Here is a 15,642-nt window from a genome sequence, read left to right as displayed (position 1 = left end):
ATTGCTTACATACATTTGACAAAGTTTTTGAACGCCCTACTGAGACCCACCCATCTGTATCACAACTTTAAGACTCTGGGCCTTGACTGCCTATGTCATTTTTAAAATAGGAGAAAGGCTCTGCAATCACTTAGACCTTTAGAAAATGTTTAAGAGTTCTCACTATCTCTAGTTTTCTGTTTCTTCCCTTAATACCATTCAAACTGAACATTTTTGTCATCTGTTCAGTCTTAAAATGCTGCCTTTCTTTCTGCCTTGCAAACAATCTGAGGACACAGTGATCACATCCAGTTCAGTCTTTCCCCCAATTGCTCAAAACAAGCAATCAAATAGCTGTCTAGATGCAAGTTCACAAGCTAAAAGCTCTGCCGAGCTTTCAGAAGACAATACTCTGGAATAATTCACCATCTGGGTACTCTTACCCTGTACCAAGAGTATCCGTGCACAATATTAGCACAGGTTAGCTACAGCATTGTCAATTCCCACCAGCTTTCCTGGCTCTAGCTTCTCCAATTAGACAGGTCTTGTGCTACAGAAGTATGAGGGTTTCCAGAGTGTATAAAAATCCATCCAACACCAGCTTCATTACTGATCCTCTCTGATTGCAGACAGGACTGGGTTCAGCGCGAGGCACAATCCATTTACCTGGGAGCAATTTCTTAGATTGTCCTGAAATCGTAGTCAGGCACTTAAAAGCATTTCTCCCAGAATCAAACACAACAACGACAAAGAACAGGGAAAGATGAGAAACATCTTAAGACCATCACAATCCTGCCTAAGTATCCTGTTCAGCAAAGAAATGCAACTCTTCTCTTGTCTGTTTTATCAACACAGAGCTGCTAAAGGGAAATAAAAAATGAACTCATACATTTTAGGGCTTCAAAGCAACATAAACAAAGCAGGACTTTATTAATGGGGACACTGCTGATAGATCCAGTTACCACAAGAGTTATTCATACAAAGGGCTGTATCACATTTAAAAGCTGGGCTGAAACTTTCCTTTGTGTGCTGTTCTAAAACCATTCTGTAATTAAGCCCAAAGAGATGACAGACATTTATTGACAGTTAATGCAATGCTCCCACGATGTATTATCAGGCACAAGACCAGAGGCGCAAAGCCAAGTGCTGTTAATCTCCTAGCGAGTGCAGTAGTGCCTCAGATACGTACTGCCTGAAAATATCTGGTGATATTGCTAGTATTTTTTAAAAGGCAAAAGTCTTGAGTCTTCACAGAAACTGAAACACTGATTAACCCAGCAAAATAAAAGTGTCATGGAAAAAAACCTGACACAATTTTCCTAGTTTTTAACCCCCTTTCCCCACATAAGGCATGACGGATAAAAAGGGACTCCCCTCCTTTTCCTTACCTCATCTTTTACTTTAGCAGTGTCAAATCTGATCTTTCGTGCTTGGCTAGAAACCTTTCCAAAACAAGTGAGAACGTCTATCAGCTTTTACCCAAGGGAAAGGAAGTGCTGAATATTCAATCATAGGTTTCCTTCCAAATGCTCTGCTTGTTTGTTTTAGGGAAGCCTTAAGAAGAGCAAATAAGAGAGGTTTGAAATCCTCCCAGCAAAGCTGACTTCTTTCTCTGAAGGTCATCCTCAAGTCATTTCAGAACCACAGAAATAGCCGCGGGGGGGGGGAGAAGCAGACTCAAAAGAGACCTTTCCTTCTGAAATAAGTTTGGTTCTGCTGGCTGAGCTACAAACATGTCCTCAGGTGGAGGTTTGCCACTTTTATGGACCCAGCCAACCTTCTTCCCCTGGGGAGAAAGATGCAGTAAGAAGTTCTTGCAAAAGTAACTCCAGCACAAGCACCGCACAAAAAAGGAGAGCTCGCCTCTTCAGAAAGACTCCACTAGAAGTGATCAGGGTTGCCAAGGGTCTTGCAGGCAAGAACCTTCTTCCTCGGGACAAATCTTAATCCCTTTTTTTCAGGGCCAGTGCTGAAGCCGGTATATTAAAACTGTACGGTGTGGTTCTGAATCAGACAGACCCTGGATATTCCTTCACAATTTATGGTCTGATCTTACCGAGAACATGCACTCAAATTTTTAGTAACGCATTTAGCAAACATTAACTATGACTGACATGCATATTCAGAGCAAATTTTGCTTAGGATCCAAACTGAAATTCATAATCACGTTAGCTATACATGTTATTTAGCAGATGTTGCAACCTGACTAAAGACTTAATTTTGTGTAAACCTCGAGAAAGACCCGGGAACCCAGCGGGAGCTCTGCCTCAGCAAAAACTGCAGGATTTGGGGCTCCTGTGCAGCTCCATGCCAGGGCACACCACCGTCATTTCAGCGACGGCTCCAAGACACCCTGTTTCTGTAACTAAAACGAAACGCCACCCCCCCCCAAAAAAAACCCCAAGCAAGCCAGCAAACAACAACAAAAAAAGCACTGGCGGGCAGTTCAGGCACCAGCCGAAGCGCTGCCTCCCCTCCGCAGCCCCCAGCGCCACCGGCCCCGTTACCTTTCGGCTGCCGCCGGCGGGAGGACGGGGTGCCCGGGCAAGGGAGGCCCGGCGGTTCGGCAGCGGTCACCGGGCAGCGCCGTCGGGGCCCGGGCCGGGGCGGCGGAGGGGAGCGGGGGGGGGGACGGGGAGGGACGAGGCGGGGCGGCCGCGCTTCGCCCCGGCTGTGGCTGCTCCCCTCAGCCGGCGCACGACTCGGGGCGAGGAGCCGGTAAGTTAACGGCCGGTGCCGGCTGCGGGCGGGAAAGTTGCCTCCAGTCAGGGCCGGGCGGGCACGCGCAGAGGCGCCGCCGTCCCTCACCTCACCGGCCGACCCTCCCCCCCCGCTCCCCTCACCTCAGGCGCTGCCTCCTCCTCCCCGCCGGGGTGAGGGAAGGCGCCGGCTGCTCCCCGCTCCATCGCGGACTAGCCGCCTCCCCAACTCCACCCGCGGCTCGCTTCGGCTCGGCGCGGCCCCACCACCGCCGCCACCGCCGCCGAAACACCCAGTGCCGGCCGCGGAGCGCCGCCTGCCGCCGGGGGCACGCGGCTGGGGGCGGCCCTGCCGGTACCGCCGGGAGGCGGCTCCCGACCCACCGTTAAGCCGGTGGGGCGGGAGGGAAGCAGCGAGGCGTACCCCAACGAGGAGGTAACAGCGTTAATTCCATTGTTAATACATTCAACCGTCCCGGGGCTCGTAGCTCCCGCCCGCAAGCAGCTGATGTGAGTTGCCCCCCCCCCCAAAACCTAAGCCCCAGCCTTAATTTAACGCACTTCCAAAAAAGTGAACGCGCTCTCCCGGTCGGTGGGCTTGTCCCAGTCGCGTTGGTGGTTTGGGGTGAGTTTACTCCTTCCAAATCCCCTCGGAGGCTTCAGCGCAGCTAGTCCCAGCCTGACTCCGGCAGGTAAGTCCTGTCAGGGAGCCCCGGGCTGGGTCCGAAACGCTCCCTGCGGGTGGGGAGAGCTGTTTTTGCCCACTTTGTGCCTAACTCCGGTGGGGTCGGTCGGCCCCGGGGGAGCCCGAGCGGGGAAGCGGCGCCCAACCGCCCCAGTCACGCAGGGCCCCGTTCCCTTCGTGGCATGGGTTTTTTTTTTTTTGGACGGATCCCCCTTGCCAGAGCCCGTGGGGTTTTGGGTCTGCCCGCGGAGGGGGGCTGCCAGGACCCTCTCGGTGGGTAAAGCGGGGAGCGAGGTTCACCGAGGCGCTGCCGTTTCGCTGCCCGAGGTCTGCGGTCTGGCGCTGGGGAAGGTGTAAAGGCGCCCGATGCTGGCGTGTGGGGGGGGTCTGCCCGCAGGTGGACCCCCGCAGGATGCTGCTGCACCATGCAGAGAAAACCTCAGAGTTGTCACTTTCATGGTTTTGGTAACGAGGATGTCTTGCTGGGGTTGTTTTTCCTCCGCCCCTCCTCCCCTCCCCCGGCGCTACACCAAGTCGCAACTTATTTGCAAAGATTGAAATAAATTTCCTGAGGTGCCTCCTTTATCTCTTGCCAGTTTCTCTGTGGCTAGTGTCTGGCTCCAAATTTTTGTCAGTCTTTACATCTTCTAATTTATGTACTGTGTATTCTGGCATTCATTCAATTTTTTTTTTTTTTTTTAATATCCAACACCCCCACCCTCCCCCCCCCCCGGGGGAAACTTCTGGCTAGTTCTGGCATCTGTCATGGTTTTTGCCTCTCAAGACTGAAGCAAAGATTATGTATGTATTAATAGTGTCTTTTCTCAGGTAGTGGATCAGCTGCAAGAATATGTCAGGTCAAACTTGATAAAAACTGCCAATCCCAGGCAGCCCCTTGTTTCTGCAAGGAGCCAACTCTGCACGTCTTGGAGAAAGCTGCCTGTAGTTTTGCTGATGCTATCTGTAGATATTAGGGAGGTTCTCTTTGTACGTACATAAGCATTTCATGCTTTTACTGATTGTTGCTTACATTCACTACAAAATCTATCAAGTTTCAAGGAAACACTTCATTGCTCTTGAACTATTTGATTTTCAAGGTAATGTTGGAGAAGTAATTGTCAATTTAAATATATTGTCCTCTAATTTCCACTTAATATGCTGTGATTCTTGCATTATGAGAGAACAAACAAACAGGACCACCCATTCAACCTTGCTTATGTCCTTCTCGGCTCCATCTTGGCACTGCTTCTTCCATGCTCTCCATGAATCACTCCCTTCAGCTCTCCCACTGAATTCTGTGGAAATGAGACAGGCATCGTAATATCTGACTTTGTTTTTACCAATACTGAAGAACTATGTGAAACCACTTACCTTTCTCATACAGCAAGATCTTTTGATTTGTTTGCTGCTTGACAGCACACATAGCCTGGGACGTATTTCCACTGGCACGAGATCTTCATGCATTTACTTTTCAGTGCCTGTTCTGTGTATTTATCCATTTAGCTTCACCTGCGTATAGCTTGTACTTCCTCAAAATGCTCTGTGTTAAAATACACCGAGATATACTTTTATTATTTCTTTTTTTACTCTGTAATTCCTAACCAGTGATTTGACGAGGCTATGGACATTAGGAGCCCAATTCCGTTCACAAACTGAGGTGGCACCATTATCTTCAGTGATTACCTTTTGGCTTGCACTGGATCAAACCCTGCTGTGTGTGGTTAGTTGCACGTCCCCAGAAGTGAATAGTGAGCATGACTGCACAGGTGTAATTCCACTTTTGAATCTGTCCAAAGTATTAACCAATATTTTTCCCCCCAAATCCCACTAAGTTGCAATTTCTTTACTAGATGCAATAATTCTGATTATAGTGAAGAGTGTCAGTGAAAATCAATAGCAGAATGCCATTTATGGGATCCATGCCACTTACCCTCAAAAATAATCCAACTCTGCATTTTTGAACAGATAGAGAAAAGGTTGCATGGAGCAGTTAACTGCTTTAGACAGGATCATATTTGTACAGTCACGGCAGGGCTGATGTTGAAAGCTGGGTTGCTGGCCATTCCCTGCCTCGCACAGCACCCACAGCTGCAGCAGTGAGGGTACAGGCTCCTTTCCAATCCTTCTGAAGACCCTAGCAGCAAAAGTGGGCCGTGAAAGGAAAAATGGCAGCTTTGTTTCGTGCCCATGCCCACGGAAGAGTGGGATAGCTACTGTTCCTTCTTACTCTTGTTCCCAGGCTTGCCTGGAGTAAACGCAATTGAGTTTGGTTTACAATCAAGCCTTCCTACTGCAATTAAAAAGACATTTATGTGGTTTTCTGCGAGGAGCTCTCTTTACATGGGAGTGTGGGTGCAGCCACTTCCAGTTTAAAAATTCCAGTTTCTAGTTGGACCAGGTCCTGGTCCTGCTCCAAATGAAATCACCACCTGAAGTCCCAGTTATGTCAGAGGAAGTACAATTAAACGCTTTGCAGGTGTGTTTACCCATTTCTTCCTGATCCATCCCACTAGCGTTGCCACTGCTTCTGTTCCACAGACGGCAGCTACAATGGCAGTGACAGGGCAAACACAGACGCCAGGGTGCACCTCAGCTTTACTTGTCCAATTAGTTTAAAATTTCTTAAATATGTTTAAATTTTTTTAACAATAATAAACTTAAAAGCACTCACACTTTATATGCTTGCACTGCTCATTGAGAGCTACTTTCATAAAGCAAAAAAGTAGCTTTAAGTGCGATACTTCAAGGTTTTTTTTATCTGAAAGCTGAGAAACGCTGGACTGTTATCCCAGAGCTGTGAAGAGGAAAAGGTTACCTTTTCCTCTGGACTCACAATAGGATGACTCTTAGCATTGCTTTTTGTCGATTTCTTTGGATTATGTTATTACCTCAGTTGTTACTACTGCCATGATGAATTTGGTTTAGGACTTGTATCATCTAATCCAGAAAGGATTTCACAGGTCAATAAGATGTTTCAGGTGAGGGTCGAAAAGCACTCTTCAAATATATTCAGCTTCTCGGGACACTTTGGGGATAAGTAGTATTAGGGATTAGGGTTTATGTATGTGTTTGTTAGTATGTGTGTTTCACAGATGGAGGAACTGAGCCACCGTGGTTAAATTACTTCACTGGTGACTGAAGAAACAGGACATGGCTGTAGGCAGTAAGAACCTGTCCTAAAGCTGTAATTTTGTAGTTTCACCCTGGTGTCCCAGTCAGCCAAGTTGTTTTAGCTGCACACTGGTATAAAAAGTTATCTCCATCTGGCTGGAAGGGACCAAGTGGTGAACTGGAAGCCTTTGCAGAGGACGTGCCTAGAAGCAGTGGCATCAGGCAGAAGCTGAGGTTTATGTGTTATTCCCGTGTAAAAAGAGGAATCACAAAAAGGGAGGGAAGGGGACGGTGACCATGAACTTTGGGCACCTGGGGTGTGTGTAGACGGACTGTGGAGATGGGTATAGAAACTCACTCTTCAGAATTGGTGGCAGGGATAAAAGGAAGCCCCTGGAAGCCTGACTCCCACTCCTCAGCCCTCATAGCAGATAGAAATCCCAGAGATGGGTAAGTGAATGTGTCTGTGAAGACTGTGTTGAAAACTATTATTGTAATATTTTTGATCGATTGTCACAAAGTATTGCTGAGTGTGCTTTTGAAGGGAGAGAGAGGCAGATAGCAAAATTTTGGTACCTGTCATGGAGATAATTATTTTTGTAGCTGTAGGGAGGGAAAAGGATGGGGGAAAAACAAGAAAGGGAAATGAAGCATCGCTTGCTTAGGTAAGAGTGATTTTTTTCAAATGGGAAAATAATTAAGCTGAACTTCTGTTTACGTGACTGCAGCCGATTCCATTCAGGGCACCTGATGCGAACAAAGTTCTCAGAGCTAAGAAATTATACTGCAGATAGCAATGCAGTGGGGAAGGATAATATAATTGTATCAATGACAGCAGTGGAGAAAATACATTAGTTTTTCCCCTCAAGTTATTTGTGAGTAAAGTGGTCAGTGCGTGTGCAAAATATTAATGATCTGTTATAACAGTGGCCATGTGTATATATTACCTAAATATAACATTTTCTTTGTATTTATGTTCTTTTGTATAAGAAGAAGGAGAGTTTAGGGTTTTTGGCAAACTATATATAGAAATTATATAACCTGCTGGAAGCAGGATGTACTTTTTATATTAAAGCCAATTTTTCAAATTATTTCAGGGAAAAGTACCCAGGTTGGAAAATCACAAGAGTTAAATAAACAAAGGAAATTAAGAAAGTCACAGAAGACATCATAGAGCTACTGTGGTGATGGCTTATAAACACTCCATATCCTTTTTGTGTGGAAATAATCTTGCTGTGAGTTACAGCTCTCGTTTTTCCTCTTTTATTAGACATCAGGCTATGTTACTGCAGCTTTGCTGAGAGTCACAGCAATGAATTCGGGTCTCTATAATCTCTTGTATCCAGTTGCAAGAGCACAGTCGTAACAAACAGCATACAAGCCACCTTCCAGTTAACGCTAAACTCAATTTTAAGGTAGTACATGCACATCTACCCTGAAAGAGAAACCTCATTAAACTTGTTATTTACAAAGGTGTTTATTTTCTTCTCATTGTGTTTATCTCCAGAGTCACAGGAGGGGTGGAGGGGAGAGTAACTCTGCCAAGCAAGAAACTGTTAGCTACCTGGCTCTTCGATTTGAAAATGAGACCCAGGTATACATATTAACAGCATTTATCAAAACAGGAACCTTATGAGAACAACATGTGTAGTTAGATTTCAGCTACTTTTTTCCAGAGTAGATGCCAACTTACACTCTAAACTGTCCCTGTGTAGAGATCTGACCAAGCTGCCAAACCCAGGTAGCTGGCAGCGTACCTCGCACCCAGGCAGCAATACTGTCCTGATTGTAGACCACACCACATGTTCAGAAATTGCTTGTCTACAAAGGGCTTGGATATAAAAATCAACATATGTCCGCCTCCGTGTTGGTATAACAAATCCCAGCAGCCATGCTCAGGCTGAAAAGATATTTTGCTAGTGTCGGGATTTGCCCACTCAAAATACCAAGGCAGAAAACATTCTATAAATGGGAAGAAATACAGAACATAAACTGCAAGCAATTTGGAAATCAGGTTTCGTCTCGCAAACCAAATATAAGAACCCGGGGCTCTGAGATGAAACCGTATTTACTGAATAAAGACATGGTCAGGCAGCCAAACAAATGCAAAAAGAATCCAGCAGTGTTAAGCTTGATCCTGTCCTGCTTTGGGCAAAGTTTCAACCTCAAGGGTTAATGCTTCTTAAATACAATTTGTTGTGTAAATTCAACATTGCACCTAAAAGTATTATATTTGCTGCATTACAGGCTTTGTGGTCTGAAGGGTTCTCCTAAGCCACTTGACTGAAAATCAAGGACAATGAGAGAAGAATCATATCAGGATGGTCTCTGTGGGGTTTATCTACACTACGGTTCTCAGAAAAAAATTAATCCAAATTGACTAGTTTCAGATTTTTAAAATGGATCATTAAACCAAGCTAAGTTCCTGTGTTGACTCTCTTATTCAGAACTAAGGTTTTCACAATAAATTGTAGTTCATTTTGGAAGAGAAATGAAGTACATCCCCTTTAATTCTGAATGTCAATACACAGAAATTTAAATCAGTTTAACAAAACAACTCTGAAAGTTGATTCAGATTAATACTTAATCATACAGTGTTCATGTTGACTGGAGGCTTATGAGCACGGAAAACTTAATGTGCTGTAAAGTAGCTTTTAAATTTTCATTGAAGGAGAATACGCCATTTTCAGGGAAGAGTAAACTGGCACTAGGAGTGGTCCACAGAAAGAGTTAGGGTACAGCAAGTTTACAATCCCACTCGCTAACTTCACAGTAACTTCCTCTATAGACGTGCATCCAGATAGATAGGTAGAATTTATGTCTTATTCAGCTTGCTTTGCACACATTGCAGCATTTTGGGTACAAAACGGATCAGAGCGCAAACAGTGAATGATGGCTATGTCTACATTCGGAGAAAAACGGTGCTGAGGGCCCAACATCTGCATTCTGAGTGTTTGAGGAGTTTTTCCTTCAGAGTAGCTGTAGCGTGCTCCCAGGGACTCGATGCCCATTAGTAGCCGAAGCCCATCTTTCAGTTTAGCTCCTGCAGAAGGACCCTGAGTCAGGCAGTGTGAACCTGAGCACAGTAAATGGGGAGAATCAAGAAACGATTTTCAAAAGCACGGTCCTAATCTGAACTGCAGTGCTAGCATAGGCATACCCAAGCAGAGCATGCCTTCCACAGAAGGGCTAGTCTGATGGCAGCCTGGGTGCGCTGCGAGTCTGGGGTGACTGGTTTCCTAGAGACCTGCTAGAGGATGGCTGGGGGACTCCCTGAGTTAGCAGAGAGGTTGGTATTTTCCATTTTGTGGAAAAAAAGGATGCAGAAAAGGACTCTTCATCTTGATGCCTATGGCACCATTCAGACTGTCACAGCACTTGATGCAGAAGTAAGAGAGACTTTGTTCAGAAGATGCACAGCACTCTGGTATGAAAACCACATTATAAAGACCGCATTGAGAGCTGGCCCTGAAGCTTTTCTTCCCCCAGCCTGTTTGCCATGAGAAACAGTAAATTAAATAGCATCGGAAACATCGGACTCCTATGTGTAATGAGCATGCAGCCCACAGGATTCACTAAGCAAGAGGTCAGTGGGCTTAATGAATTTGACTGGATCTTTTTAAAGACACTGTATTAAATCTAAATAACATTTTCAGCTTCTTTGTGCAAGCTGAAGTTACTGCAGAGCTTTTGAAACAAATTTCAGGGTTCAGGAAGGGAGGTGCTATTCCTGACTTAAAAGTGTTGCATTTGTTAGCTATGTACATTGCTGTGAGTTTCATCTTCTGGCCTTGAATCCACTTATCACCGAACAGGAAAGAATCGGGTAAATTATTTGCTTATGTTGTGATTAATGTCATGTTGCTGGTATATGTGGCATCTTTTTCATAAGAAAACAACAGACCTACTGTTCCAGCAGCTTGCAACATTATTATTAGAATAATAATAATAACTTAGAGAAAACTGTGAGGTTCCGCAAGTGTGCTTTTGCTCTTTACACAGCAATTAAGATTGAGAGTGTCCTGGTTTCAGCTGGGATAGAGTTAACTGTCTTCCTAGTAGCTGGTACAGTGCTATGTTTTGAGTTCAGTATGTGAAGAATGTTGATAACACTGATGTTTTCAGTTGTTGCTCAGTAGTGTTTAGACTATAGTCAAGGATTTTTCAGCTTCTCGTGCCCAGCCAGGGCACCTGACCCAAACTGGCCAACAGTGTATTCCATACCATTGGACGCCCCGTCTTGTTTAGGAACTGGGAAGTGGGGGGGGCAGGGAATCGCCGCTCAGGGACTGGCTGGGTGTTGGTCGGCGGGTGGTGAGCGATTGCCCTGCGCATCATTTGTACATTTCAATCCTTTTATTACTACTGTTGTCATTTTATTAGTGTTATCATTATCATTATTAGTTTCTTCTTTTCTGTTCTATTAAATCGTTCTTATCTCAACCCAGGATTTTTTTTCCCCTCGATTCTCTCCCCCATCCCACTGGGTGGGAGGGGAGTGAGTGAGCGGCTGCGTGGTGCTTAGTTGCGGGCTGGGGTTAAACCACGACAGAGAGGAAAACAGATTGTCACAGGTGGGTCCTGGGTAGCTGTACACAAACCTCAAATATCCACCTAAGGCACAGTCACCTTTTGGGATTCAGGTGGCTTTTGAACAACCGGTGGGCTGTTTGTAAATTATTCATGTGGATACTAGCCTATTCCTACACATGACAATAGCACATGAGAGAGGTGGGAATGGCTGCCAGAAAGGGAAGGTTAGGGTAGCAAGATGCACATTGTGTCATCTGTGAACCCTGTCAGTTACGGATTTTAAAAAAGCAGGGAGAGTTAGAATTTGCAGATGCTGGTGCAAATGCCAACACCCAGAGGAGGGTGGTTTGGAGGAGAGGGAGGGAATGCGCTTACCCCATTAATTCCAGCATGGCTCACGTCAATGGTGTGTCTTTAAAAATAAAATAGGATGCTGCTAAGAGTGTAAAGGAAGGTCTGATGTGTGCTACATCAGTTTTTAAGTTGAATGATGTTTAAATTATTTTTTTCACAAGTGCCAGTGGCTGAGCTATAGCATGAAGCAGAACAAAGCCACTGCAGTGAAGAACATGAGAAATTGCAGTGATGGTACCTGCAGAATAATTTAAGCAATTTTGTGTGATAACTGGGGCTTTTCTCACAGTGTTTAGTCTTGATGAGAACAAGACTGATGTCCTATATCTACACTGCTTATCACATTTACTGCTCAACAGCAACAGAGCTGCTTAAAACAAACAAACAAAAAATGGTCAGGAAAGTTGAGTGATTACATTACCATGTAATGAATGCCCAGAGTCTCCAGCGGTACTTTTGGGAAAAAAAAAAAAGGATTTTCAGGATTCACAGGACTGAGGTGATCGCTTGGAAGCACTGGTGGGGGCTGCATCACAAAAGAGCCGTTTGCTTTTGGCTCCTTCTCCCTCGTTGTGCTGAAGAAAACTTTACTTCCACAGTGGGGGAATGGTTACAGAGCGGAAGGACAGACAAGCAAGGAGAGGGAGGGAGGCAGTTTGTTAAGGAGCAGCAGCCATCTCGGGTGCCTTCGGCTCATTTTATGAAGTGCAGCCAGTTTCAGAGGAAGGTAGCTCGGGAAAAAAGTAGGTGCTAGGCTGCGTGGGAGCTGGCAGGCTGTCCCTCCTCACCCAGTGGTTAACCTGAGCTAGAAGATGAGGCTGCTTCTTTGTGAAATGTTTATTATCATATAATGGTCACGACGGAGACGAAACTGCTGGGGAGTGCAAAATTGACTCATGCAAGTTATAACCTGACTGACAGCATTCACAGCAGCCCGATCAAACCATGCTTCGTGCTGGGGCTTTCTTGAGCTGAATCGCTGCAGGCAGAAGATTTCACTCATTTTCCATTGCTGTCTTTCAGATGCTTTGGAGGTGTGGTTTTACTAATTTCAACAGAGCCCAACAATCCTTTTCATAAAGTTTTTTGAGCCTTTTGTTTTAGAAGGATGCATCCCATAAACCTTTTTGTTAGATGGTGCACGTTGAAAAGGCATCTTCATTGAACTGTTCACAAAGATCTTGCCAAGTTTTGGGTTTTTTTATTTTTTATTTTTAATAGGGAAGTGGCAGATCATTTAGAGCCCAAGAGCATGCCTGAAACATTCAAATGAGTTCCAGCTAAGACAGCTCTGGCTACAGTGTGAAAACAGGGAGTTTGCTTGCCTGAAGAAGGTCATCCTATAGCAGGACATCTCTCCTCCTAGCTATCTGTCTTCAGTAAAAGCAAGGTGACTGATTAAATGTCACCCATGACCTTTGCACTCTTCCTTTTAATTAATGGCTCTCTGAGTGAATCAGCAGGCACTTAAAACTCATCTTTATTATGAGTAATTTGCTATTAAATCCTATTTCACTATTTTTAGTTCAATGGTACTGTGGCTTCCTTACAGCACACATTGCAAAACACCTTTCAAAGCCCAAACAGAAATTAAAATTGATTAAACACCCAGCACATTGCCAAAAGCTACATAAAAATTGAGCATGAGTAGCTTCAGAAGCTTGAATCATTATTCTAAAAAATTTTCTTCTAATGCCAGGTTCTTTACCCATAGGAGATTCTAGAGGAGGATGTCCTTGTTTACAAAGATGCTGACTGGGAAGTCTAATCAGGCTTCACTCCCACATTATGCGTGAAACTGGATGATTAGATAGCTCGGGTCAAAGCCCTAGAGAGAATCAATGCCTAGCTGGTGGGCTGTAGGCTCCATTGGGGCGGCAGTCCTGACCCTGGTGATTTTGAGATAGTTTTGTCCCAATGCAGAATAGAAAGCCATCTAAAGTACTGAAAACTTTCTCTATGTTGCTAGGGTAGTCAGTACAGCGGGGTAAGGGCAGTGTTTTTCTTTCTTCATCCATCTTCCAAATATTTGTAATTTCTGTGAGCACTCCCTGGGTCCATTCTTCATTAGCATTTTTGCAAGAAGTGTTAATCTAACAATAACATTTCAAAAAAACTGGACAATAATTCTGTTATTTTTTCAAGGCAGTACTAGTCAGACACCCTTGTCTTAGTCTCCATGAGCCTTCTAAGCTGTAAGCAAAGCAGGCTGTAGATCGATTAGATCCATCTTCTTTTTTCCTTTGCAGTTTCCTTTTATGCAGGCTTTTCTTTTTTTATAGCAAACAATTGCATTTTAACCTCTTGCTGCCGGCTAACTTTGAAGCTGAAATACTGAGAAAACAAGGCATTTAAGTCTTACTATGAGAAAAAGCTACCCCAATGCAGCACAGAGAAAGAGACGCTCTTTGCTCATCATATGGCCTGCAGAGTCCTCGAGCTGCTGGGGAGGTGGAGGTGCTTGGGAAGTTACTACAAAGACCTGAGGTTCAGACCTTGTTGCTTGAAAGGGCTGGAAGTAGCTACAGTAGCTGGCCTTTGGGTGACAACCTCAACGCAGTTGCCTTCCAGGGTGTGCTGGGTTGACCCTGGCTGGACACCAGGTGCCCACCAAAGCCATTCTGTCACTGCCCTCCTCAGCTGGACAGGGGAGAGAAAATATAACAAAGGGCTTGTGGGTCGAGATAAGGACAGGACAGATCACTCTTCAGTTACTGTCACGGGCAAAACAGACTTGAATTGGGGAAAATTAATTTAATTTATTACCAATCAAAATCAGAGTAGGGTAATGAGAAATAAAACCAAATCTCAAAACACCTTCCCTCCACCCCTCCCTTCTTCCCGGGCACAGCTTCACTCCCGGATTCTCTACCTACCCCCCCAGCGGCGCAGGGGGAGGGGGAAGTTATGGGTTCAGTTCATTACACGTTGTCTCTGCTGCTCCTTCCTCCTCAGGGGGAGGACTCCTCACTCTTCCCCTGCTCCACCGTGGGATCCCTCCCATGGGAGACAGTCCTCCATGAACTGCTCCAGCGTGGGTCCCTTCCACGGGCTGCAGTCCTTCAGGCACAGACTGCTCCAGCGTGGGTCCCCCGCGGGGTCACAAGTCCTGCCAGAAATCCTGCTCCAGTGCGGGCTCCTCTCTCCATGGGGCCACAGGTCCTGCCAGGAGCCTGCTCCAGCACGGGCTTCCCACGGGGTCACAGCCTCCTTTGGGCATCCCCCTGCTCTGGCATGGGGTCCTCCCCAGGCTGCAGGTGGGTATCTGCTCCACCGTGGACCTCCCTGGGCTGCAGGGGGACAGCCTGCTTCACCATGGTCTTCCCCATAGGCTGCACGGGAATCTCTGCTCCAGCGCCTGGAGCATCTCCTCCCCTCCTTCTGCACTGACCTGGGGGTCTGCAGGGCTGTTTCTCTTACATGTTCTCACTCCTTTCTCCTGGCTGCTGCTGTTGCACAGTTTTTTCCCCTTTCTTAAATATGTTCTCCCAGAGGCGCTACCACTATCACTGATGGGCTCGGCCTTGGCCAGCGGTGGGTCCGTCTTAGAGCCAGCTGGTATTGGCTCTGTCGGACGTAGGGGAAGCTTCCAGCAGCTTCTCACAGAAGCCACCCCTGTAGTCGCCAGCTACCAGAACCTTGCCACACAAACCCAATACACAGGGCTGCCATTTTTCCTCCTACCCGCCTTCCCTAGGCTTATTCCAAGAAGAGCCACAGTTAATTATGATTTCTATTTAAGATAAATATGTTTACTTTGCTTTTCCATTTACGATATTACCAAAGATGCTATTCCTAATTTAATTTTCTGTTTTTGAGAAAAATACCATGCTCTGCTATAATCCCATTGAAGTCAACAGGTTTTTCTGAGCTTACACCAAGGAGTTATACCAATTCTGCGTGCATGTTTCTCTGTGCTACTCCCCTTGCTGCTAAAACCTTCCTATTTCTCTGCACAACTTTCAAACACCAAACTAATCAATTCCACATCACCAGCTCCCCCCCACCCCAGTTAATTTACAGGTCATTCTGCCTGGGACAGTATTGGGGGAGAAAAAAGACCTCCCACAGCTGGGGCTGAGGGTCCCAGTTGTCTGACCGGGAATTCGTGCCACCGTCAGTCTGCCAGCAGTTAATCTGCTCCCTGACCCAAATGAAGCTCTAGAGAGAAACCACCTCGGTAAATCAAAGGAACATCATGTACCAGAGCCCCATCACTGGGCAGACTTCACCTTGCACTACTACAGCATCCAGCAACTAGCTTGTTGGTGGGAAAAAGAA

At 45.8% G+C, this 15,642-nt stretch overlaps 1 protein-coding gene and 1 long non-coding RNA gene across 7 annotated transcripts in view; one reads left to right on the top strand and one right to left on the bottom strand.

The window, feature by feature from the left end:
• The window catches only part of KCNG2 (potassium voltage-gated channel modifier subfamily G member 2), a 62,473-nt gene extending 59,504 nt beyond the window's left edge, over positions 1–2,969 (bottom strand). Inside the window, exon 1 of one of the 3 annotated variants that reach the window (XM_069809240.1) lies at positions 2,823–2,969. The gene's annotated coding sequence lies outside the window, so the exon portion shown is untranslated. Of the gene's footprint in view, positions 1–2,486; positions 2,604–2,822 lie in introns of those variants that run through there. The other 2 variants (XM_069809236.1, XM_069809237.1) reach the window with 2 other exon arrangements.
• Positions 2,635–8,900, top strand: LOC138690351 (uncharacterized). Of its 4 annotated transcripts, none has more exons than XR_011329208.1 (4): positions 2,635–2,697; positions 7,572–7,709; positions 7,982–8,068; positions 8,722–8,900. It is a non-coding gene; the product is annotated as an uncharacterized lncRNA (long non-coding RNA). The 4 variants fall into 4 exon arrangements; XR_011329207.1 differs by lacking the exon at positions 2,635–2,697 and adding an exon at positions 3,078–3,114; XR_011329210.1 differs by lacking the exons at positions 2,635–2,697; positions 7,572–7,709 and adding an exon at positions 3,020–3,114.
• The last annotated feature ends 6,742 nt before the right edge of the window (positions 8,901–15,642 follow it).

The sequence above is a fragment of the Haliaeetus albicilla genome, chromosome 21, assembly GCF_947461875.1.
Source record: "Haliaeetus albicilla chromosome 21, bHalAlb1.1, whole genome shotgun sequence".
Taxonomy (NCBI): Eukaryota; Metazoa; Chordata; class Aves; order Accipitriformes; family Accipitridae; genus Haliaeetus; species Haliaeetus albicilla.
Note: the sequence above shows the minus strand (reverse complement) of the source record. Positions and strands in the feature narration are given on the sequence as shown.